This window comes from Eschrichtius robustus, chromosome 13, assembly GCF_028021215.1.
Source record: "Eschrichtius robustus isolate mEscRob2 chromosome 13, mEscRob2.pri, whole genome shotgun sequence".
Lineage (NCBI taxonomy): Eukaryota > Metazoa > Chordata > Mammalia > Artiodactyla > Eschrichtiidae > Eschrichtius > Eschrichtius robustus.
In genome coordinates this window covers 32,851,248-32,877,420 of record NC_090836.1, presented here as the reverse complement: position 1 = coordinate 32,877,420, position 26,173 = coordinate 32,851,248, and the positions used below count along the sequence as shown (strand labels likewise).

At 36.4% G+C, this 26,173-nt stretch overlaps 1 protein-coding gene, 1 non-coding gene and 1 pseudogene across 2 annotated transcripts in view; 1 reads left to right on the top strand and 2 right to left on the bottom strand.

The window, feature by feature from the left end:
- The window catches only part of SLC2A13 (solute carrier family 2 member 13), a 440,944-nt gene that overhangs the window by 136,780 nt on the left and 277,991 nt on the right, over positions 1-26,173 (top strand). The gene's annotated exons all lie outside the window — the stretch shown is intronic.
- LOC137775139 (small ribosomal subunit protein eS1-like) lies at positions 16,050-20,010 on the bottom strand (annotated as a pseudogene).
- On the bottom strand, positions 20,270-20,411 carry LOC137775977 (small nucleolar RNA SNORA67). The gene has a single exon (XR_011076103.1). It is a non-coding gene; the product is annotated as a small nucleolar RNA SNORA67 (small nucleolar RNA).

The window sequence follows — 26,173 nt, the reverse complement described above, 5'->3', positions numbered from 1 at the left end:
CAGATAAAATGAATGATGATTAGGTGATTTGAAACGATTGATCAAATAAATAGTTCTATAAGGTCAATGACTGTAATAGTGTAACTCTAGATATGGGAAGAAGCAATGAGAGGGAACCATTTCCTGGACCGTAACAGACTAGTAAGATGGGCAGTCCAGAGGCTTTTGGCTACTGGTAACAGGGCCTAGTCCAGTAATGGCACATTGAGTGACCTATCAGTGAAATCCTTGCCTGATCTGGGAATGAGCATTCCTAGTGCTGTGGACAAATTGGTCATGAAATGCCACCCAAACCTAGGTCAAAATTAAGACTGAAAAAAAAAAAAATTAAGACTGAAAGGGAAGGGATTGTAAAATAAAGAATGTTGCCCACCATCCAGTTCTGTAAGAATTAAGTCATTACCTACTGCAGTCACTGACCTACAGTACATCCTAAAAGGAATTCAGGGTGAAGATCAGGATGAGGCACTCTACTCTGGGAATACTGACAGAACTGCCCCTCAGATAGTTAGATATTTTCAGGAGAAATTTTTATGAACCTGATTCTTCTGTCTTCCCATACCTATAATAAAGCACTAAAACCATTAACTAAGATGTCTGTTCCTAGTGACTAGCAGTGACCTTCTACCAAGATGTGTGCTTGGTTGCATGTACCCCCTTCACCAAAATCACACATATACTGGCCTCCCCTTTTACCTCTTTGGAACAATTCTCAGAGCTCTCTGAGAGACTGTGTCCCAGGTTGTAACCCTCAGGTTGGCTTGAGTAAAATTTTCCATTTCTTTCTTAGATTGACTATTAATTTTTTCATTGACACATTTTTGCAAATAGTTCCTTAGAAACTGTCCTTTGTATATATCTTTTGATTATACAAATTTTTAAAACTATTTTTTCCTGTAGCTGCCACTATATATACTTTGCCAGTGCCTCCTTATGTCTGAAGGATGATAGAAATATCTTTAGAGGAGTTTTTCTTCCAACACCCTTGAACTTAGAAACTGGAAAGCATGGATTTAGAAGTGACATCTTCTGTCAAACATTCCCTAGCAATTGCTTTTAACAGCATTGTCATTTGGTCCTGGTTTCAGAGGTGTGCTGTCTCTGGCTGCTGAAGTGTGACTTCCTATGACACTTTCTATTCTGGAATGGTAAAATTGGATTTCAATCACTTGTTCGGAAGATTGTGATTTGTTGTTTTAAACATTACTGAACCAACGTACTGACCTGTGTTTTGGAAGCCACCTTATCCGTAACAGAAATACTTTTGCCTTGTTTAGTTACATTTGGAAGAATGTTAAAAAAAAACAAAGGAAAGGAAAAGGTAGAGTCAAGTATGTCCTAGTGATCTTTAGCAGGTAAGACCAAACTGATGATATTAAAGCTAGATTTTTAGGTTCATTGTGGTCACACGTGCGATAGAAAAACATAAACATCATATCTTTCATTAACACATGTTCTGACATTTTATAGTAAGTGGTTATATCTCCCTTGATTATACTGAAACAACGCTAATTTCCACACCTGGAGTCAAAACACTAATCACTTAAAGAATGAATCCATTGCCAAAGATAAATTTTGAAGAAAGAGTATATGTTCCCAAATGGCAAAAGAACATCACTAATATCTTCTCTAGCATTCAAAGAAAGGAGACAGATGCTACCAGTAAAATATTATGAGCTCCTCATGGTTGTTTCCAATAAAACACAAATGATTTCCTGGTCCTATAATTTGAACTGTCAATGTCATTCAGTAGGTTTGTGTTGAAAAGTCTGATTTCTAAAATATCGAGACAAGACGTGAATTTACTATTATATATGATATATTTTTGTGAAATATAGGGAATATTAACGGAAAAATGTGATAAAGGAAAATTCGAGACCTTCCTCGTTGGGATATAATAGATCTTAACATGACTCTAAGTTTAGGAAACACAGCATCAGGAATCCCAAATCATAAGTCCTGCCCTGCCCATGACCAGGTGCCATCAGCAGGGCTAGCTTCGTGGATGTGCAACCTTCTGCAGTTGCCTGGGGCCCTGCATTCAAAAGGACCCTGTGCTTGGTTTAATGCTCTACTTGTTGCTGCCTTGAAATTCTTAATTTTTGAATGAGGGGCTTACATTTTCATTTTTCCCTTGGCCCTTCAAATGGCCAGTCCTGGCCATTGACAGCTTACTTCTCTGAATTTCAGAAAAGGCAACAAAGATCCTCAATGTGGAGTTCAGAGTCCCAACAAAATTTACTAGAAACCGAAAGCTCCGTGTTCACCCTAACCGCAATGGTTCTCAGCCAGGAGCAATTTTGCCCTCTAGTGGACATTAAGCAATGTCTGGAGACATTTTCAGTTGTCCCTGCTCAGGGGAAGCTGCTACTGCATCTGGTCGTAGTGGGATGTCCTCCAAATGCACAGGACAGTCCCCACAGCAAAGGAGCCCCAAATTTATACACTTCTGAGGTTGAAAAACCCTGCGTAACTCATTATTTGTATCTCTAACACTTGGTACTGCACCAGCGAGGTTACTCAGTGGTTGTTGAACCAGTGGGTGTAGCCAGGATCTGAGGTTGTTGTGTTCCTTCCCATATACAGACTGAAGAATGAATCTGGTGATTATTGAATGTAATCTAACATTGCCACAAGGTGCAGTACAGAGATACTCTCTCCACTTCTCACACTTAACCCAGTTAACTGGCAGGCTCCTGACCCTCATTAGACCTTCTCTAAAACACACCACACTGACAGTTGGTGGATGACTTTCCAGGACACCTTTGTATTTCTGCTGCCACCTGTTGGGCTGTTTACCAAGTCCTTGGGTTTGTTCCCAAATCTGTTTACGCCATTGTGCTGGTTGCTGTCATTATGCAATGTAATCAACTATTACAGAAATTTAGGGAAAGAAAAATATAAAAAAAGAGAGAGATTTCAGTGAAAATCTAAGTTGAATGCTTTGGAAAGATTCAATAAAGGTGTCACTAAAGAAAATTGCCCTTGAATTAACTGTAGGCAAGATGACTCTAAAAGATTTGGGAGAGAATCATTAGAATTAGATTCTGTGTTGAATTTGCATAACCATTTATGGAGACTATAGACAACTACATCTGTGGTTTTTGCAAGAAAGACTACTTTAGCTAACCGATCCATGCTCAGAAAAAGGCCTGACCCACATCACAAGATTGCAGAATGACATTTATGTATTTTGGAATGGTATGAATTGTTTTATTTAGGAATGTAACTTAAGATGATTTTCCTAATAATCAGTGTATCAGACAACAGGCTTTCTACTGTATTTTCTGGTGGAAATAAAGAATATATTTAGATATTCTACTTTGGTCACTTGTAGAGCCAAACAACTCTCAGCTTAGTGATGTCTATGAATAATTTTCCTTACTTACCACCACCTTATATCTTAAGAAGATACTCCTTTAGTTTTTGATTCCATAAACACCAACATAAGGTCTGTCTCTTGCCAGATTCAAGAGCTGCTTGCTTCCTTTTTAGTTCATATATTTTATTTCTTGAACTTTCCATGTGCCTGTATAGATTAGAGGTAATGTGTCACATTCTTTAAGAGTTGAGCAAGTATAAGTAATATGATCAGAAGTGTCATCAAATCAGTTAATTTCAAAATACTGTTTGAGCTGAGGTGAGAGACATTTATTTGTTAGTCTGTGTGATTTTCAGGGTGGCTTTTAACTTGGTATTGTCTTGTTAGGACTCGTGTCCCTGACTTGGAGCAGAGTTCTGGGTCTCTTAATCCTGAGCTTGTTGAAAGAAAACAGTGGACAACCTCTTTAATATAAATCAACCCTTGGTACTTTTTGTTATACCCAATGTAACACATCTTTGTTACACCACATAATATTTTATCTTCCATCAGTCGTCACAATTTTGCAGACATTGTTGAACAATTTAGGCATAAACATCTTATTTGGCTAGTAAAACAAAGGATTTAACATTTATGATCAAAGACATCAGGAACTTTTTTAAAAAGTAGTTTAATTTAACAAGTAATATATAAATATACCCTCCTTTTAAAAGGTTGGAACTTTAGAGATAAAGCTAAATTCCTCTTTGCCCATCTAATACAGACTTGAAATGTATCCTTCCAGACAAGGACACCCCCCTACATACAGAAACACACCCACACACCTCTACAGATTTTTTTTAGAGTTCTGGTATCATACTGTGTGTATTGTTTAGTTACGTGATTGTTTTCTTTACACAAGTTCAGTCAATTTGAGTCAGATCTTATATAAATCTAGTTCATTTCTTTTAGCTGCTATATGATATCCCAGGTATGATTATACCTCATTTTATTTTTCTGTTTCTTTGTTAACGGACATTACATTTTTGGTATCAATGTTGTAATGAATATCCTTTATATGTTTTCTTTTGTACATGTACATATGTTTCCCTAGGATAAGTTCCTAGAAAGTAGATCTGTGGACCATCTATATCATAGCATTACAGTGTTGTCTTGATTCATTTGTTTTAGTGGTAGATTCTTTCTTAGCTACATAGTATATAGGACAAAAGTCATAGAATCGTAGCCTTTTAGAAATCTAACATACCTTAGGTATCACCATATGATATAAAGGATTAATTTATTTCTCCATACTCTTAATATTTAATATTTTTACCCTGGAGCTTCCTTCTACTCCCCCTGCTTTTGATACCTTAGTAAAATCCTTTTAGGTCTTCTTTCACTTCTGCTTTTAGTAACAAAGTTTCAGTCAACAAAATACATTATAATAAGGAATCATTTTAGCAGGCATGTTACTATGTTCAGTCTAAAATTTTTTTAAAAAATTAGTAGGGCTTCCCTGGTGGCGCAGTGGTTGAGAATCTGCCTGCTAATGCAGGGGACACGGGTTCGAGCCCTGGTCGAGCATGTGTTCGAGCCCACATGCCGCGTAGCAACTAGGCCCGTGAGCCACAACTACTGAGCCTGCACGTCTGGAGCCTGTGTTCCGCAACAAGAGAGGCCACGATAGTGAGAGGCCCGCGGACTGCGATGAAGAGTGGCCCCCGCTTGCTGCAACTAGAGAAAGCCCTCGCACAGAAACGAAGACCCAACACAGCCAAAAAAATAAATAAATAAATAAATAAACAAATGTGGGGTTTAAAAACAAAACAGAAAGAAAGAATGAAATTTATTAAAAAAAAATTAGTAAAATACTTTCTTGAAATGTTTTGAGTGACTGATTCTTTCAGAATTACACCTACATTGGTTTAACACTTGGGATAGTCAGATATTGTTGAATTACCTCAGAAGTGGAAAATGCTTAGATTTAAAATCTAGGTTTTCCTTTAAAATCCATTGTGTGCTATAAATGTACCATAAATAAGGCATACATGTATGGTATGAAAACTAGGGGCTGATTGCCTCCTATCTTATTTGGATAGTGTTTCTTCACCTGAATAATTACCACCACTCATATTTAATGGCTTCTATGTGTGAGGTGTTGTGCCTGTGTTTTTCCCTTTAATTCTTACAGCAAGCCTAGGAACATGAAAATATTATTCTCATTTTATAGTTGTAAAAATTGAGAAAGAAGTAACATTCGCAAGGGTCACACTATTAGGAAGTAGTGGAGCTAAGAATTCAAAACAAAGCTTATCTCGTTAGAGCCATATCCACTCTTCAATGTCTATATAGGGCTACCCCTTGCCCACCATCATTTAAAAATCATGAGAGTCTAGTTTTAGAGTTATGCTTAATTTTTAAATACTAATGATTTAAAAAAATCTTTCAGTTGCTTTCAAGCATAATTGTAGGTAAAATAGTTTTTGGTGGACAATCACAGTTAATTTTGTCTGCTTTTATTTTTTCTCAAGTTGTCAAAAAAAACTTACCAAGGTGTAGAACATTTATACTGTTACTTTCATTTATTCATAAACTATTTATTGACTTTCTGTTATTGATTAGGCCCTATGCTTAAATTTTTCATATGTTGAAAATAATACAGGCTTATTGTGGAAAATTTGAAAAATATCCTAAACTATTGAGGAAAAAAATGAAAATTATTGGTAATTCCATCAGCTCTATTTCTAACAGCAAAATGAACAAATGACTGTTCCCCGCCCAAGCATGTGCCTGTGTGCCTGCACACTGACTGCTTCTCACACACGGAGTGGGATGTGGGCATGGTTTAGTAGTTTCAAGAAATTCTTATACTGGGTCAAGTTTAGTGAAAAGAAAGAAAGTACATGAATAATTGTACACATGTGTTTGTTTGCTAATTAGAATATCTGACTCATTTTTGTTATAAGAACTAATTAATGGCTCACTGCTGCAAACTGGAAAAATCAGCAGTAAATATGCATCTACTAGCATTATAGATACTCAAATGGGATTTCCTTTTCATTATTTTTTTTTAAGATTTATTATTTATTTATTTATTTATTTATTTTTGGCAGCATTGGGTCTTAGTTGTGGCACACGGGATCTTGTTGAGGCATGCGGGATCTTTTGTTGCATTGTGGTGCACGGGCTTATCTCTAGTTGTGGCGTGTGGATTTTCTCTTCTCTAGTTGTGGTGCACAGGCTCCAGGGCGCATGGGCTCTGTAGTTGTGGCGCGTGGGTTCCAGAGCATGAGGGCTCTGTAGTTTGTGGCACGCAGGCTCTAGTTGAGGCACCTCGTGAGCTCAGTAATTGTGGCACACAGGCTTAGTTGCCCCACGGCATGTGGGATCTTAGTTCCCTAACCAAGGATCGAACCCGCGTCCCCTGCATTGTCAGGCGGATTCTCTACTACTGGACCACCAGGGAAATCCCTCCTTTTCATTAGTAATGGTTAACTTAATGAAGAAATTAAAAATATTATCTTGGAATCAAAGAGAGTAAGAATTCGTTATCCATATTTGAACACTGTCTAGCACAACTGCTGGCATGCATTTTAAAACTCTTGTGAAGCACTTAATCCCGAGAGAGGCCTGAGTGAACAACGGGTTGCTTCCATTGACAGGAGGTAAGGAAGTTGAATGCAACATCCACAGCTATACTCGCTGCCTCCACAAAAGATAGGGAGAACTCCCCTAAAGTTTTAGTATTGCTGTTGTTTTTGTACTTTTTTCTTAGCTTAGAATATCACAGAGATGTTTTACCAGACTCTTAGAACTTACGCATAGTTTTGTTGCTGTATTTTCATTTTAGTATGATTTTCTTCTTAGTTATAAGCCCACACTTAGCATAAATATGTGCCAGTTATTGTACTAAGTACTTTACATGTTTTATTTATTTAATCCTCGCAACCTCGCTTTGATATAGGCTCATAATATTGACTATTTTATAGTGGAAGAGAAGTGGAAGCTTAGGAAAGAAAAATGAAATTAACCAAAATGTTACAGCTGATGGATGACAGAGCCAAAAACTTTTGCCCACCTGTACCTGAGTTGCAAAGTCAATTTTTCTTACCACTCTGTTAGAGCTTATGTATTTCAAAATTTCTTTTTAGAAAAATAATTTTTCCAGTCTTATGTTTTTCACAATTGACTTGTTTAATAAAACCCTTTTCGTTTTTTATTTTTAACTGTTAAATCTGTATTGTTGATTTCAACTTTGTATTTTGCCTAAGTATTAGCTGACTCTGTAGTTGTTTTAGTTATTAATTTATATTTACTTGGCAAAAAATATGAGTATTTTGTGACTTAAAACATTAATACACTGTTTTCCTTTCTTAAATTTTTAAACCAGTTTGATTGAGACATTTAAAGACGTGATTCTCCACCGTGGCTGAACATAGGAATACTAGGAATCTAAACAAATAAATAAGCAACTATTAAATCAGACTTTCTGAGGTGGGGCCCAACCTCAGAAGCTTCCAGGTGATGCTAATGTGCAGTCAATGTAGAGAGCCAGGGACTTAAAATAGTCTTTGGTGGTTACATGGCACTTAGTATAGTTTAGAACAATGGCTCTTAACTATTGTACATCTGAATCACCTGCAGAGAGAGCTTGCCCAACAATCTGAGTCAGTAGGTCTGGCCCAAGAATTTGCTTTTCTAACAGGTTTTCAGGTGATTCTGATACTACTCTTTTGTGCTGTCCTTTGAGAACCACTGCAGGTCTAGGTATTGCTCTTTGAGGCAGTGAAGGTTTCACTTTCTGAGTTGTCCTTTTAGTTTAAGTGATCATACCATACCCACCCACCCTTCTGGCTGCATACCCACATTGCCTTTGCAAGCTATCATTCAGAATTACTAGGAGCCCCCGTATGCCCACTACCACTATTAAAGTGTAGTCATATCTCTACATGAGGGATTTGTTTTTGCCCACATGGCAAGACCTCAAGTAAATTTCACTCTTCCTTCACCTGTCCTGTGAACTATAGTCAGATCACTTCAGTTTAGAGATCTCTTCATACCATAGCTATAGGCTTTCTTTTTTTCTCTTTACTTCTTCAGTGATTTTTAAAATCCCAAAAGGTGAATATTTTCCACCCTAATTTCCTTTTGCTAATTTGTTGAAAAACACACACTTTTGCTAGAAACAATGGTAAATGATTATAGATAAATTAGGGTTAGCCAATATTTACCAAAGGATTATTTAACTTAGAAAATTGGAATAAAAAACTTTTTTGTGGTTAAATACATACAACATAATACTTGCCATCTTAAATCATTTTTAAGTTACATTTCAGTAGTATTAAGTACATTCATAACATTGTGCTACCATCACCACCATTCATCTCTGTAACTTTTCATCTCATACGTCGGAAACCCTGTACCCATTAACTTCCCATTCCTTCCTCCCCAACCCTTGTCTCTATGAATTTGACTACCCTAGGTACCTCATTTAAGTGGAATCATATGGTATTTATCTTTTCTGTCTGGCTTAATTCACTTAGAATAATGTTCTTGAGGTTCATCCATGAGTGGCATGTGCCACAATTTACTTCCTTTTTAAGGCTGAATATTATTCTATTATATATATTTGCTAACTTATGTATAATATAACTAATAATATACCATTATATATACATGTACACATAGACACACACAAACACACACACCACATTTTGCTTATCCATTCATCTGTTGATTGCTTCTACCTTTTGGCTATTGTGAATAGTGCTACTTTGAACATGGGTGTACAAATATCTGTTTGAGTCCCTACTTTCAGTTCTTTTGAGTGTATACCCAGAAGTGGAATTTCTGGGTCATGTGGTAAGTCTATACTTAATTTTTTGATGAACTGCCAGACTGTTTTCCATAGTGACTACCGTTTTACATTGCCACCGACAGTGCACAGGGGTTCCAAATTCTCCATGTTCTCACTAACACTGGGTGTTTTCTGTTTATATGATAATAGTCATCCTGATGGGTGTGAGGTAGAGAAAGTTGGCATTCTGAAAAAAAATGGAGGAGAAAAGGACAGATAAAACCTTGTTATTCGGCTGTAAAGTTTCCAGTAATAAATTTGGGTGGAGAGAATTTCCATTTAAAATTGAAACTATCAATGCAATACACAGTCTGTTGTTTAATAAAGTTAGCTATTTAAATTTTTCTTTGAGAGAAGATAATATAGAAGCACACTATATCAATTACACATATTTCTGGAGGGATTGATACATGATCTATAAAGGATGTCAAAAGTCTCACATTCATGCCTTTGTGGATGGTCCTAGATATCAGTTACTTTGCCAGTTAGCACATTCTTTCTGTTGAAGAAGGGAAAGAATGGGGGAAAGTAGAGTTTTGTTAAAAGTAACAAGTTGCTTTTCAGCAAGAAATTCTTTGATTTAAAAAATTTACATTGGTATATAGTTATAACAATACCTGCCATTCATTGTTTTCTATATCACAGTAATTCTATTTTATTTTTTCATTCAACCACGTAAAAAGGTAAAGCATAAAGCCAAGCACGTGGACTGAACTCATGTGGCCTGGTTTCTAATTCTGATTCTGCCACTTAAAAACAAATTATTTGATCTCTCTGTAAGGTTATGTCCATTTTCTTAACACATATTACTTTTAAAAGTTTTATCTTTACCTTAAAAAATATTAAGGCAATAGATACCCAAAGCTTTTTAAAAATCAAATAATCCTAAAGATTTATAATGCAAAAGAATGACAGTGCCCAAACTTTGTTACCTCTTATCATCCTTCTACAGAGTAAACACTTTACTCTCTTAGAATATGTTCACCTTCAAATGTAAAGAAATATGTTTATATCAACTTTTATTTCTTGAATCATCCTTTTGGGTAAAGTGGCCGCTTTTACAATATTAATTCTTCCAGTCCAAGAGCACAGGATATCTTTTTGTTTTTTGTATCATTTTCAATTTTCTTCACCAGTGTTTTAGAGTTTTCAGAGTATAGGTCTTTCACCTCCTTGGTTAAGTTGATTTCTAGGTATATTATTCTTTTTGGTGCGATTTTAAAGGGGATTTTTTTAACTTTCTCTTTCTGCTAGTTTATTATTAGTGTATAGAATGACAACAGGTTCCTGTATATTAATCTTGTATCCTGCTGCCTTGCTGAATTTATTTATTAGTTCTAATAATTTTTGAGTGGAGACTTTAGGGTTCTCTATATAAAGTATCATGTCATCTGCAAATAGTGACAGTTTTACCTGTTTCCTTCAAATTTGGATACCTTTCTTCTTTCTGTGTTTGGCTACAGATTTATCAATTTTGTTTATCTTTTCAAAAAAAACCAGACCTTGGTTTCATGGATTTAAAAAAAATTTTTTTTAATCTCTATTTTATTTCCTCTCTGATCTTTATTATTTTCTTCTTTCTGCTTTTACTTTGTTTTTCTTCTTTCTGATTATTTTAGGTGGTAGGTTAGATTCTTTATTTGAGATTTTTCTTGTTTCTTGAGGAAGGCCTATATCACTATGAACTTCCCTTTTAAAACTGTTTTTACTGAATCCATAGATTTTGGAAAGTTATATTTCCATTTTCATTTGTCTCAAAGTATTTTCTGATTTCCTCTTTGATTTCATCATCAGTAGCATACTGTTTAGTGTACATGTTTGTTCTTTTCCCATAGTTCTTTCTGTAGTTGATCTCTAGTTTCATACCACTGTGGTAGGAAAAAAATGCTTGGTATAATTTTTCTCCTTGTAAATTTGCTGAGGCTTGTTTTATGGCCAAGTATGTGAACTATCCTGGAGAATGTTCCATGTGCACTTGAAAAGAATGTATATTTTACTGTTTTTGGAGGTAATGTTCGTTAGATATTTAAGTCCAACTGGGCTTTTGTGTCATTTAAGATTACTGTTGCCTTATTGATTTTCTATCTGGATGATCTGTCCAGTGATGTCAGTGGGGTGTTAAAGTCCCCTACTATTATTGTATTGTCAATTTCTCTCTTTATATCTGTTAGTATTGTTTTACACATTTAGGTGCTCCTGTATTGGGTACATATATTTTAATTCCCTTTGTTATAGCCTTGTTTTAATGTCTTTTTTGTCTGATACAAGTATGGCTACCCCTACTCTCTTGTTGTTTCCATTTGCAGGAAATATCTTTCCATCCCCTTCACTTTCAGTCTGTGTGTGTGTCTTTAGCCCTGAAGTGAGTCTCTTGTGGGCAGCATTTTGAAGGGTCTTTTTTTTTTTTTAATCAAATCAGCTGCCCCGTGTCTTGATTGGAGCATTTAGTCCATTGACATTTAAAGTAATTATTGGTAGGTATGTACTTATGGCCATTTTATTCCTTGTTTTCCAGTTGTTTTTATAGTTCGTCTCTGTTCATTTCTTCTTTTTATTTCTCCTCTTGTGGTTTGGTGATTTTCTTTAGTAGTAAGCTTGGGTTCCTTTCTTTTTGTATTTTTGTGGTTACCAGGGGGTTCATATATCTTGATCCTTAATTATATCTACTTGATCTAAACTGATTGTCATAAATTCAAACACATTCTAAAAGATCTATATTTTTTACTCCCCTCTCCCACATTTTGTGTTTTTAGTGTCATATTTTACATCTTCATTCTTATCACCTTACTGTTTATTGTAGTTATAGTTGCTTTTACAAGTTTTTGTCTTTTAATATATGTACTGGCTTATTTAAGTGATCCTCAATCCTTACTATATATTTGCCTTTCTTATTGGAATTGTCCCTTTCCTGTAGATTCTTACTACTTTTCCATTTAGAGAAGACCCTTCAACATTTCTTTTATGGTAGGTTTAGTATTGCTGAATTCTTTTAGTTTTTCCTTGTTGGAGAAATTCTTTATCTCCTTCTATTCTAAATGATAGTCTTGCTGTGTAGAGTATCCTAGGTTGCATTTTTTTTCCCTTTCAGCACTTTGAATATATCATGCCATGCCCTTCCGTCCTGAAAAGTATTTGCAGAGAAATCAGTGTATAGCCTTATGGGGATTCCTTTGTATATGACTTTCTGTTTCTCTTGCTGCCTTTAGAATTCTCTCTATCTTTAACTTTTGACATTTTAATTATGATATGTCTTGGTGTGTGTGTTTGGGACCTTCAGCTTGTTTGGGACCCTCTGTGTTTCCTGTACATGGCTAATTGTTTCCTTCTTTAGGTTTGGGAAGTTTTCAGCCGTAATTTCTTCAAATACATTTTTGATACCCTTCTCTCTCTTCTCCTTTTGGAACTCCTATCATGTGACTGTTTGCACATTTGATGTTATCCCTGAGATCTCGTATGTTGCCCTTGTTTTCTTGCCTTTGCCTTTCTGTCTGCTGTTCTGATTGGGTGATTTCCATTATTCTATCTTCCAGATCGCTTGTGTGTTCCCCTGTGTCATTTAGTCTGCTATTGATTGCTTTTAGAGTTTTCCTATCTCATATATTGAATTACCTATTTTTGGTTGGGTCTTTTTATATCTTATAGTCCTTTGTTAAAATGATCTGTGTTTAAAACAATTCTCTCCCTAATTCAGTTAACATTTTTTATTACCAATGTTTTGAATTCTTTATCTGGTAAATTGTTTATTTCTGTTTCATAACTTATGTTTCTCTTACTCTATTTGACTTTGTTTTTTTTTGTTTTTTTTTTTAACTTAAGTTTCTCTGTCTCTATGATTTTAGTTGAAACAATTACGTATTGTGATCTTGAAGGGGTGTTCATTCATGGGAGCATCCCTATGCAGACTGCATGTACCCAGTGACTCTGGTGGGAGGGCTGCATTTGATGCGGACACAATCATGTCTTTCCTCAGGGTGTGCTGGCACCTATCACCTTGGTAGGTGGTGAGGCTGGAGATAAGGGAGTTAGCTAGAGCCTGCTCATGGTGTGAGGCAGGACTTCCTATCTGCTCAGTGGCCATCACTACCCTGTCGAGAGTGGGACTTGTTTCCAATTTGCTGGAGAAGAAGCCCTGAGGGTCTGGTTCAAGCTGACTGTGTTCCCTTTAAGTGTGTGTTTTTCCTTCTCCCTATACTGGGACTTTTGCCTCAAAGGAGGGGAGTGCTGAAGCAAGTGGGGCTTGTGTGCTTACAGAGGTCCGATGCCCTGTCTGTGCAGATGTCTGTGGTTCCACTCAGATGCAGCCCACGATTGTGTCTTTTCCCCTGTTGTGGCTGCCCCAGATCTAGTGCTAGGCTGTGGCCTGGGGTGGGTGGGGCTGGGGCATTCACTAGGCTCAGACTGGGGAGCATGGTGAGGAGGCAGCAGTTAGGACAGACCTCTCTCTGCCCTAACTGGGGGCAAGCCAGCACTCCTCACAAGTGGAATCTAGGCTTCTCCAGCCTTTCTCTCTGTCCCAGTGGTTCTCCAGGCTGTCAGGGGGGTTTGTCTCCTCTGCATAGGACCCCAGGACTGGGAAGCCCAGTCTGTGGTTCTATCCACTCACTCCTCAGCATGAGGGTCTGCCCATATTATCTCCCTTTTCTGTTGAGTCCCCTCCCAGGGGCACAGGTCCCGATCTGATGCTTCCCGTCATACCCGATTACATGTGTATCTTTCTTACAGCCTTGGTTGTACAGGAGTCCTTCTGCCAGTTTCCAGTCAGTCTTCCATGAGAATTATTCCACATGTAGATGTATTTTTGATGTGTTTGTTGGGGGAGGTAAGCTTCATGTCCTCTTAACACTGCCATCGTGATCTCTCAGTCTAAACCTCACTATTCATATTTTGTTAGTTTTACTTAATGTCCTTTTTTTCTCTTCCAGGATCCTATCCATGATACCACATTACATTTAACTATCATGTCACCTTAGGCTCTTTCAGACTGTGAATTTCTCAGACCTTCCTTGATTTTGTTGACCCTCAGATATGAGGAATATTGGTCATATATTTTGTAGAAAGTCCCTCAACTGGGATTTATCTGAGTTTTTCCTCATGGTTAGACTGAGACTGTGGGCGTTTGGAAGGAAGACCGTAAAGATAAAGTGCCATTTTCATAACATCATATCAAGAGTGCATACTATCAACATGACTTGTCACTGCTGATGTATGGTGCAGTTACTCTTCTCCCCTTCCAGCCTGCAACCTTCTTTACTGTACTCTTTGAAAAAAACTCACAGCATAGCCCTCACTCAAAGTTTGGACGTTATCTTCACCTCTTTGAGGACAGGTATCTACATAATTTTTTTGGAATTCTTTCACATGGGAGATTTGTTTCTTTTTCTCCATCTATTTATTTATTCATCACATATACATCACTATGGACTCATGGATATTTACTTTATACTTCGGGTTATAATCCAATATATTTTGCTGCATAAATTATTCAGCCTTCGCCTCTGCTAGCTCTTTTAGTTGGCCCTTATGCCCCTCTGATCTACTCCTGTCATTATTTTTGTTTTTAGCATTTCCTTAATTTCTGACTCAACTCCAGTTGGAGAACAGTATTAGAAACCAAGGTCTGGCACTTGCTGTGCTCATTGCCATGTAAGTATTATTGCTTTTAGGCCCGCTCAGCTGAGAGCAAGGAAATATATGTGCATATACAATTTCAGGTAGATATACATATCTATAAATATTTCTATATGTAACCATGTATATCTATATTAGACTAAACCTGAGTTCGTACTGATATTTCTAAATAGTAATGGTAATAATGGTAATGTACATGGAATGAGAACAAAGGGGAGAAGAGACATGACACCTGAGAAAGAGAAGAGGATGAAGATGGTTAGGACAAAAATACTAGAATTGATCTAACCCTAGTTTCTGTCTGTTTCTGTCTCTGTCTTTCTTAAAGGCAATTTTGAGAATTTATACATTTAGGAAGATTTTTAAAAATATACTTAATTTAATTAAAATATAGTAAAATAAGGAAGGCCAATATTTGTGATGAGTTGGTTCTAAAGCTTGTGTATTGAACAGCTACTACAAGGAATTCTACTCTTTTTTAAACTTTTTTTTCTTTTTTATATGGAACTATATTGAAATCCAGAGAAAGACAAATAGGCTATGAAGGGAGAAGGAGAAAAGAAAGCAGAGGTAGATTGAGAGGTTGATCATTTCATGGAATAATATTGCCAACTCATGGACTTTCAGGATCTCTACTAAAGTATTTTCCAATTTAATATTTATGAATGAAGATAAGATGTCTTCATCATGTTCTTGTATGGCGATAGACCAGGTTTGAGTAAGAGCTCTTTCCCTTATTGCCTAGGTACACTTGGCAATGGGAATAGCAATAGCTACCTTGCTGAAGTGAGGGTTAAATGAAATGAAGTATGTAGGGAACTGAGCACATTGATTGGCATAAAATAGAGAATTATCAAATGTAATTTCCAGCTTGACTTGTATGTTGAATGCCGTTGAAAGGTCCAAGGTTTTTCACCATTTCCCTAATATGTCTTTGGGAAGATGGATTAATTCTAAGACTTGGGTATGACTTAGGTCTAGCCAGCATATATGCTTCAAACTTATTATCTGCTCTGTTGGAAAAAAAAATAGACATTTGATTCAATGTTCAGTTTTACCTCATATTAAGTAAGTTTTATGTATGAGAAACTAAGTTTATAGAGAGCTCAACAGTGGGATTGTTTTAAATAATGAGTTCCCATTATTGATTTGAAATTATTTGAATTGCCCTACAAACTTGGAATTATAAATTTGGTCACATCATTAATTTTTTTTTTTGCAAATAAGACTTTTTATTTGTCACCATTAAAAGACTGGATTTTAAAGAGATTCTTGAACTGATGGCTCATATCTTTCAGCTTGGTCAACCTTAACACCTATCTCATCCCCAGTAACTTTTCCAGAACCACTGCCTTCACGGTGAAGCTCCATGAGTTTTCCCAATTCAAATTGAGCTTCTTCAGCATTTTTACTTTGTTAATGACTACATCATGGGGGCGGGGGTGGGGATTAAGTAGATTACCCTTTTCCATATCTTTTTCAGTGCTATCTGGAATCACTTTGTTGACTGCTTCTTTCAAGTCATTTGTCTGCACCTTGAGCTCATGATTTCCATCTTCGTCTGGATTTGGTGGACCTGTTGATGGTGACCATAAGAGGTCTTCTCAATCTGATTTTTGTGTTTTTTTAGTAAAACCAGTGCAGAACAGAAAAAGCAAATAACCATCAGTAGTCTTGACATCAACATGAGCTTCATTCATATCTGCTATGTTTTTGATCATGGAGCACATCTTGTCATGAGTAAGATTCATGCTATGGAAATTAGTCAGGTAGTTTTAAAACATTCTCAGTAATTAGGGTGAATTTTCTAAGTGCAAATTCTTCATTCTGCAATTAGTAAATCTCATTTCAGAAACCCTTGAGGCCACCAGATCACTTTTGGTTCCTTGAGTTCTTGTGACTAGTGTTTTCCCAATATTTCTTATATCAAACATAGCTGGTGCTTTCATACCATAGCAGTTTTTCTTAGAAAATGGATCGACCTTTCTTCTTGGCTCCCTTTTTGCCGCTTTTCATAAGATGCTTGTTTTTGCCAACCAGCAGGTGTTGCTCAGAGAGCCAAAAGAGCACATCATTTAAATTTATTCTTTAAGTTGAATCACTGAAACCCTTAACTGTCTTATTGAAAGAAATCTGTCATCACCTTAATCACATCTGGAAGTTCTGTTCGCCATGTAATGTAACAAAAAAGATAACAGATGATAGATATAAGATAAAGAAGGCTGTATGTATGAAGATTCCAGGGATTAAGTCATGGGAATCTTTTGTAGGGGGGCACATGCCTCTGGTACCACACCAGGTTACAGCTCTTTTTGGTTCACATGCTCAGGCTCTCCTATTGCTTTACAAATCACAATTGCTGGTCCAGAGGCAGATTTTGATTCTGCAGCAGCCATACGTTCAGCTGTATTGAGCCTTTTTTCCCCCGCAAGCTCTCAAATCGTGATGTAGGGCACAGGTCACTAGCCTAGGTGCTTTCTTTCCTCAGTGTGCATATTTTTATTTCAGAGATCTTGTTTCACATCCCTGCCAATAAGCTTTTGTAAGGGGACCTCCTGGTCTGCTGTGAAAACACGTTCCTAACTTCACCACTCTGGGAGCTGAGGAATTATAGATTCGGTGCATTTCTTAAAGTAAATTCCCAACACTTATTGAAGGTTTCTCTTTCGGGAAGATTCGCATTTTTATATCAAGCGTTAAGGCATATCAGGGATTTGGGATGTTGTTTAGCCCCTTCAAAATTCACCTTAGTGGGAGTCTTAGAATTAGCTACCCCACTGTGCAGTGTGCCCAAGGCTTAGACTTAAGGATTCAATAACCCTTATAGGTATTTTCCTACAGGGCAACTTTGACTTTTAAGTTTGGTTCTTACTGTCAGCTCCCATTCATTATTTGGTTAACTGATGTTTTCATCTCTCTCTTCCTTGGTCCTAGAAGATATCCATTACTTTCTTCGGAAGCTAGCACTGCAATATCAATAACAAATACTGATATGAGAGATTGCAGAATGAATGGATTCTAACTTGTATTAAGTAGGTGGCCATCTTTGAAGAACAATTTCAGAATCTATAAAATGAGACATAGAAACAGAAATATCTCTAACCCCAATATCCACCTTCCAGAAAGCCATTTCATCTGATGGTGTAACTAGTGATTTTCGTTATGTTAGCCTGAAATTGTTCATTGTAAAGCAGTCTTCTGAGATGTTTTATAGGTATAGTTAATTGTGTTTTCATCATCAGAAGAGTCTAAAACAGTGTCCTCTGGTAATTGTAATTCATTAGTAATGACTCATTTTATGTTGCCAATGGGTTACTACTCGTAAATAATCAGATAACATTTCTTTTAACATCTTTATTGGAGTATAATTGCTTTACAATGGTGTGTTAGTTTCTGCTTTATAACAAAGTGAATCAGTTATACATATACATATGTCCCCATATCTCTTCCCTCTTGCATCTCCCTCCCTCCCACCCTCCCTATCCCACCCTTCTAGGTGGTCACAAAGCACAGAGCTGATCTCCCTGTGCTATGAGGCTGCTTCCCACTAACTATCTATTTTACGTTTGGTAGTGTATATATGTCCATGCTACTCTCTCACTTTGTCCCAGCTTACCCTTCCCCCTCCCCGTATCCTCAAGTCCATTCTCTAGTAGGTCTGTGTCTTTATTTTTAATAAAACCTTACTAGAATTGCCTGTTAGACTGACAGTAAAAGATATTATTAAGAGCTGTCAGAATTTAGAGTTCTTTGAACTAGTATCAGAGATTCACTCATTAAAAAAGCAGTAGAATTACTGTTGACACTTGAACAACATGGGTTTGAACTGAGCAGGTGGATTTATGTGAGGATATATTTCAATGGTAAATACTACAGTACTGCATGGTTCGTGGTTCGTTGAATCCACGGATACAGAGGAACCAAGGATACATTGAGCTGATTATAAGTTATATGCAGATTAACCCCAGTGTTGTTCAAGGATCAACAGTACTTGTTTTTAAAATATAATGGGCCCTCTGGGCAATTTCCAGGTAAAATACTCTCATATATGAAGTGCTAAAAGAGCAAATAATTTGATTTGTAAGTCACAAACAAGTTAACTGCTTTAAATACTTTTTCTTTTTTTTTGGAGTAAAGGCAGGTATAAATAAATCAATAATAAAAAGAAGCTATAATACTTTTTGCTACAAGGAATTAAAAATTTCCAACTTTCTTTGCTTAGCAGTTACAAAAAGCCTCCAGAAAGTTTATGCTTGAAATTGCTAACATATATTTACTTTTTTGATAATGTCATACCATATTAAGAGCCATCATGATTTGTATGATTGGGTACCTCATAAAAATGTCAACTGTTTACTTGTATTTGACAACTATTTTCAAGTATTCTAACTGAAAATAAATTTAATAAGGAGACTCATTCCACAAACTTGTGGTTTATTTAGTATGAAATGAATGTTTGTGAGTGTTGGTTAGTAAAATGGAATAAGGCAAATAAATGGCTATTATTCCATACATTGTTTCATTTTAGATTGTTTAGATGTTTAGATTGTTCAAAATAGTGCTTTTCTCGGAAAATATCTTATTTTGATGAAATAATATGAACTGAAGGTGGATGAGTGAATAAATGTGAACAAGAGGATTTCAGACTAGGTACTTTAAATTATCTAGTAAAAATGTAAATGTTTTTGTTTGTTTTGCTTTACTTTTTGTTTTTAAGTATGGTTTATTGAAAAACAGCCTTCAGTTTATACAATAAATAAACTTCGGAAATACGTTATTTCTACCTATATATTGTAGTATTTACTGAATGTAAACTCTATATAAAGACATGAATCTAGCTCTGACCTCAAAATAGATAGAAAAATGCAAAAATATTGAGCCTTATTAACAATTATACATGTTACATCTCTAGTCTCAGTAACAACCCTGTTTAGTGCAGTGTAATGATTGAATTTTATCTTAATAAATGCATCTTAATGAACTATGGACATTGAAACATTCCTTTGGATCAGATCAATGCTCCATATAACATTTAATTTTTAAAGTTTTTGGACTCAAAAATTATATTCATTCATTCATTTTTTTAAAAGACAATAATATGACAAAAGTGTCTATCCCTGGGTTTCCTACCCTCCTACTCCAGTTCTTCCTCATTCCCAGAATTGGACCCTGACTGGGCCTCACAGGCCTCTGAAATGTAGGCAGCAACATTGAGGGACATGTTCTCAATGGATGTGTTGTAGAAGTTCTCTGTGTCCTAAGAGGTCCTCTTCTTCTGTCCCTATGTTGATAACCACACCCTTAGGCGAAAATGTCCACCATGACTGATTCTGTGGATATAGCTTTTCCACAGAAAACTAAAGCAGGCTGCTTTTGTCATTGTTGATGACGAAAGCAGGCTGCTGCACATCAGTGCCTCTGGCCCACGTCAAGAAAGACGGCAACTTCAGTATGTGGATGTGAAAGGGGGACTTAGGCATATATGTAGGCAGTTGTAAGTCAAAAGAAAGCATCATTTTACCCTCACAGACCTTGAGCATACCAGATTTTATCCTGAGTTGCTATGTTTCTGGGAGCTTGGGGAGCACTGGCTGGCCCGTTGGAGAGGAGATCACCTTGGAAGAACATACTGTGTAATATATCTGAGTGATCAAACGAATACTTTGTGTGAAAGGACAGTAATGTCCTTGCATGGGCATTATTGGAAGGTTACTAACATAATATTCCATCCACAACTTTATGTAATTCTTTCATAAGTGCTTATCAGGATCATGTTTCTTTTATTGCTAATCTACTGAGTCACTTAGCCACAGGACTTAAATAAGAACCAGGGTCTCTCTAACTGATGTTTTATCACTTTTTTTTTGTTATTTATATTTGCTTTTATGTATTTCTGAAATTCTCTTTAAATTTTTGTGTGTATGTGTGTAATAAGGTAGTTATGAAAAACTAAAATGTCACTTTAAAAAATGCTAACAGTCAGGGAAAAGGGGGGGCAGCATGATCACTTATTACATCTATGATGCTCATTAGATGAAAATGTGTACTTGTTTGGAAGAAGTACAGCTTTTCTTATTACTGAAACAGGAAGTCTGATTTGCTCTACTGACTCTTACGGAGGAGACCTTGCTATGTAGTAGGATAACTGATCAACAGGCTTTTTTTTTTTTTTTTAACATCTTTATTGGAGTATAATTGCTTTGCAATAGTGTGTTAGTTTCTGCTTTATAACAAAGTGAATCAGCTATACATATACATATATCCCCATATCCCCTCCCTCTTGCGTCTTCCTCCCACCCTCCCTATCCCACCCCTCTAGGTGGGCACAGAGCACCGAGCTGATCTCCCTGTGCTATGCAGCTGCTTCACACTCGCTATCTATTTTGCATTTGGTAGTATATATAAGTCCATGCCACTCTCTCACTTCGTCCCAGCTTACCCTTCCCCTCCCCGTGTCCTCAAGTCCCTTCTCTACGTCTGCATCTTTATTCCTGTCCTGCCCCTAGGTTCTTCAGAACCATTTTTTTTGTTTCTTTGTTTTAGATTCCATATATGTGTGCTAGCATACGGTATTTGTTTTTCTCTTTTTGACTTACTTCACGCTGTATGACAGTCTCTGGGTCCATCCACCTCACTACAAATAACTCAATTTCGTTTCTTTTTATGGCTGAGTAATATTCCATTGTATATATGTGCCACATCTTCTTTAACCATTCATCTCTCAATGGACACTTAGGTTGCTTCCCTGTCCTGGCTATTGTAAATAGTGCTGCAGTGAACATTGTGGTACATGACTCTTTTTGAATTATGGTTTTCTCAGGGTATATGCCCAGTAGTGGGATTGCTGGGTCATATGGTAGATCTAGTTTTAGTTTTTTAAGGAACATAATACTGTTCTCCACAGTGGCTGTATCAATTGACATTCCCACCAACAGTGCAAGAGGGTTCCCTTTCCTCCACACCCTCTCCAGCATTTAATGTTTTTAGATTTTTTTGATGATGGCCATTCTGACCTGTGTGAGGTGATACCTCATTGTAGTTTTGATTTGCATTTCTCTAATGATTAGTGATGTTGAGCATCCTTTCATGTGTTTTTTGGCAATCTGCATATCTTCTTTGGAGAAATGTCTATTTAAGTCTTCTGCCCACTTTTGGATTGGGTTGTTTGTTTTTTTGATATTGAGCTGCATGAGCTGCTTGTAAATTTTGGAGATTAATCCTTTGTCAGTTGCTTCATTTGCAAATATTTTCTCCCATTTTGAGGGTTGTCTTTTCGTCTTTTTTATGTTTTCCTTTGCTGTGCAAAAGCTTTTAAGTTTCATTAGGTCCCATTTGTTTATTTTTGTTTTTATTTCCATTTCTCTAGGAGGTGGATCAAAAAAGATCTTGCTGTGATTTATGTCATAGAGGGTTCTGCCTATGTTTTCCTCTAAGAGTTTTATAGTGTCTGGCCTTAACATTTAGGTCTCTAATCCATCTGGAGTTTATTTGTTTATGGTGTTAGGGAGTGTTCGAATTTCATTCTTTTACATGTAGCTGTCCAGTTTTCCCAGCACCACTTATTGAAGAGGCTGTCTTTTCTCCATTGTATACTTTTGTCTCCTTTATCAAAAATAAGGTTAACATATGTGCGTGGATTTATCTCTGGACTTTCTATCCTGTTCCATTGATCTATATTTCTGTTTTTGTGCCAGTACCAGACTGTCTTGATTACTGTAGCTTTGTAGTATAGTCTGAAGTCCGGGAGCCTGATTCCTCCAGCTCCGTTTTTCTTTCTCAAGATTGCTTTGGCTCTTCAGGGTCTTTTGTGTTTCCATACAAACTGTGAAATTTTTTCTTCTAGTTCTGTGAAAAATGCCATTGGTAGTTTGATAGGGATTGCATTGAATCTGTAGATTGCTTTGGGTAGTATAGTCATTTTCACAATGTTGATTCTTCCTATCCAAGGATATGGTATATCTCTCCATCTGTTTGTATCATCTTTAATTTCTTTCATCAATGTCTTATAGTTTTCTGCATACAGGTCTTTTGTCTCCTTAGGTAGGTTTATTCCTAGGTATTTTATTATTTTTGTTGGAATGGTATATGGTAGTGTTTCCTTAATTTCTCTTTCAGATTTTTCCTCATTAGTCTACAGGAATGCAAGAGATTTCTGTGCATTAATTTTGTATCCTGCAACTTTACCAGATTCATTGATTGGCTCTAGTAGTTTTCTGGTAGCATCTTTAGGATTCTCTATGTATAGTATCATGCCATCTACAAACAGTGACAGTTTTACTACTTTTCCGATTTGGATTCCTTTTATTTCTTTTTCTTCTCGGTTTGCTGTGGCTAAAACTTCCAAAACTATGTTGAATAATAATGGTGAGAGTGGACAACCTTGTCTTGTTCCTGATCGTAGAGGAAATGGTTTCAGTTCTTCACCATTGAGAATGATGTTGGCTATGGGTTTGTCATATATGGCCTTTATTATGTTGAGGTGAGTTCCCTCTATGCCTACTTTCTGGAGGGTTTTTATCATAAATGCGTGTTGAATTTTCTCGAAAGCTTTCTCTGCATCTATTGAGATGATCATATGGTTTTTCTCCTTCAATTTGTTAATATGGTCTATCACATTGATTGATTTGCATATATTGGAGAATCCTTGCATTCCTGGGATAAACTCCACTTGATCATGGTGTATGATCCTTTTAATGTGATTTTAGATTCTGTTTGCTAGTAATTTGTTGAGGATTTCTGCATTTATGTTCATCAGCGATATTGGCCTGTAGTTTTCTTTCTTTGTGGCATCTTTGTCTGGTTTGGTATCAGGGTGATGGCGGCCTCATAGAATGAATTTGGGAGTGTTCCTCCCTCTGCTGTATTTTGGAAAAGTTTGAGAAGGATAGGTGTTAGCTCTTCTGTAAGTGTTTGATAGAATTCGCCTGTGAAGCCATCTGGTCCTGCGCTTTGGTTTGATGGAAGATTTTTAATCACTGTCTCAATTTCAGTGCTTGTGATTGGTCTGTTTATATTTTCTATTTCTTCCTGGTTCAGTCTCAGAAAGTTGTGCTTTTGTAAGAATTTGTCCATTTGTTCCAGCTTGTCCATTTTATTGGCATATAGTTGCTTGTAGTAATCGCTCATGATCCATTGTATTTCTGCATTGTCAGTTGTTACTTCTCCTTTTTCATTTCTAATTCTATTGATCTGAGTCTTCTCCCTCTTTTTCTTGATGCGTCTGGCTAATGGTTTATCAATTTTGTTTATCTTCTCAAAGAACCAGCTTTTAGTTTTATTGATCTTTACTATTGTTTCCTTCATTTCTTTTTCATTTATTTCTGATCTGATCTTTATTATTTCTTTCCTTCTGCTAACTTTGAAGTTTTTTTGTTCTTCTTTCTCTAATTGCTTTAGGTATAAAGTTAGGTTGTTTATTTGAGATGTTTCTTGTTTCTCTTGGTAGGATTGTATTGCTATAAACTTCCCTCTTAGAACTGTTTTGCTGCATCCCATAGGTTTTGGGTTGTGGTGTTTTCACTGTCATTTGTTTCTAGGTTTTTTTAAAATTTCCTCTTTGATTCCTTCAATGATCTCTTGGTTATTAAGTAGTGTATTGTTTAACCTCCATGTGTTTATATTTTTTACAGATTTTTTCCTGTAATTGATATCTAGTCTCATAGTGTTGTGGTCGGAAAAGATACTTTATACGATTTCAGTTTTCTTAAATTTACCAAGGTTTGATTTGTGACCCAAGATATGATCTATCCTGGAGAATATTCCATGAGCACTGGAGAAGAAAGTGTATTCTGTTGCTTTTGGATGGAATGCCCTATAAATATCAGTTAAGTCCATCTTGTTTAATATATCATGTAAAGCTTGTGTTTCCCTATTTATTTTCTTTTTGGATGATCTGTCCATTGGTGAAAGTGGGGTGTTAAAGTCCCCTACTATGATTGTGTTACTGTCAATTTCCCCGTTTATGGCTTTTAGCATTTGCCTTATGTATTGAGGTGCTCCTATGTTGGGTGCATAAATATTTACAATTGTTACATCTTCTTCTTGGATTGGTCCCTTGATCATTATGTAGTGTCCTTCTTTGTCTCTTATAATCGTCTTTATTTTAAAGTCTATTTTTTCTGATATGAGAATTGCTACTCCAGCTTTCTTTTGATTTCCATTTGCATGGAATATCTTTTTCCATCCCCTCACTTGCAGTCTGTATGTGTCCCTAGGTCTGAAGTGGGTCTCTTGTAGACAGCATATATACGAGTGTTGGTTTTGTATCCGTTCAACCAGTCTATGTCTTTTGGTTGGAGCATGTAATCCATTTACATTTAAGGTAGTTATCGATATGTATGTTCCTATTACCATTTTCTTAATTGTTTTGGGTTTTTGTTGTAGGTCTTTTCCTTCTCTTGTGTTTCCTGCCTAGAGAAGTTTCTTTAGCATTTGTTGTAAAGCTGGTATGGTGGTGCTGAATTCTCTTAGGTTTTGCGTGTCTGTAAAGGTTTAATTTCTCCATCGACTCTGAATGAGATCCTTGCTCTGTAGAGTAATCTTGGTCATAGGTCTTTCCCTTTCATCACTTAAAATATGTCTTGCCACTCCCTTCTGGCTTGCAGAGTTTCTGCTGAAAGATCACCTGTTAACCTTATGGGGATTCCTTTGTATGTTATGTGTTGTTTTTCCCTTGCTGCTTTTAATATTTTTTCTTTGTATTTAATTTTTGATTGTTTGATTAATATATGTCTTGGCATGTTTCTCCTTGGATTTATCCTGTATGAGACTCTCTGCGCTTCCTGGACTTGATTGACTATTTCCCATATTAGGGAAGTTTTCAACTCTAATCTCTTCACATATTTTGTCAGTCCCTTTCTTTTTCTTTTCTTCTTCTGGGACCCCTATAATTCGAATGTTGGTGCGTTTTATATTGTCCGAGAGTTCCCTGAGACTGTCCTCAATTCTTTTCATTCTTTTCTCTTTATTCTGCTCTGCAGTAGTCATTTCCACTCTTTTATCTTCCAGGTCACTTATCCATTCTTCTGCCTCAGTTACTTTGCTATTGATTCCTTCTAGAGAATTTTTAATTTCATTTATTGTGTTGTTCATCATTGTTTGTTTGCTCTTTAGTTCTTCCAGGTCCTTGTTAAACGTTTCTTGTATTTTCTCCATTCTATTTCCAAGATTTTGGATCATCTTTACTATCATTACTCTGAATTCTTTTTCAGGTAGACTGCCTATTTCCTGTTCTTTTATTTGGTCTGGTAGGTTTTTACCTTGGTCCTTCATCTGCTCTGTGTTTCTCTGCCTTCTCATTTTGCTTAACTTACTGTGTTTGGGGTCTCCTTTTCTCAGGCTGCAGGTTCGTAGTTCCCATTGTTTTTGGTACGGCCCCCAGTGGC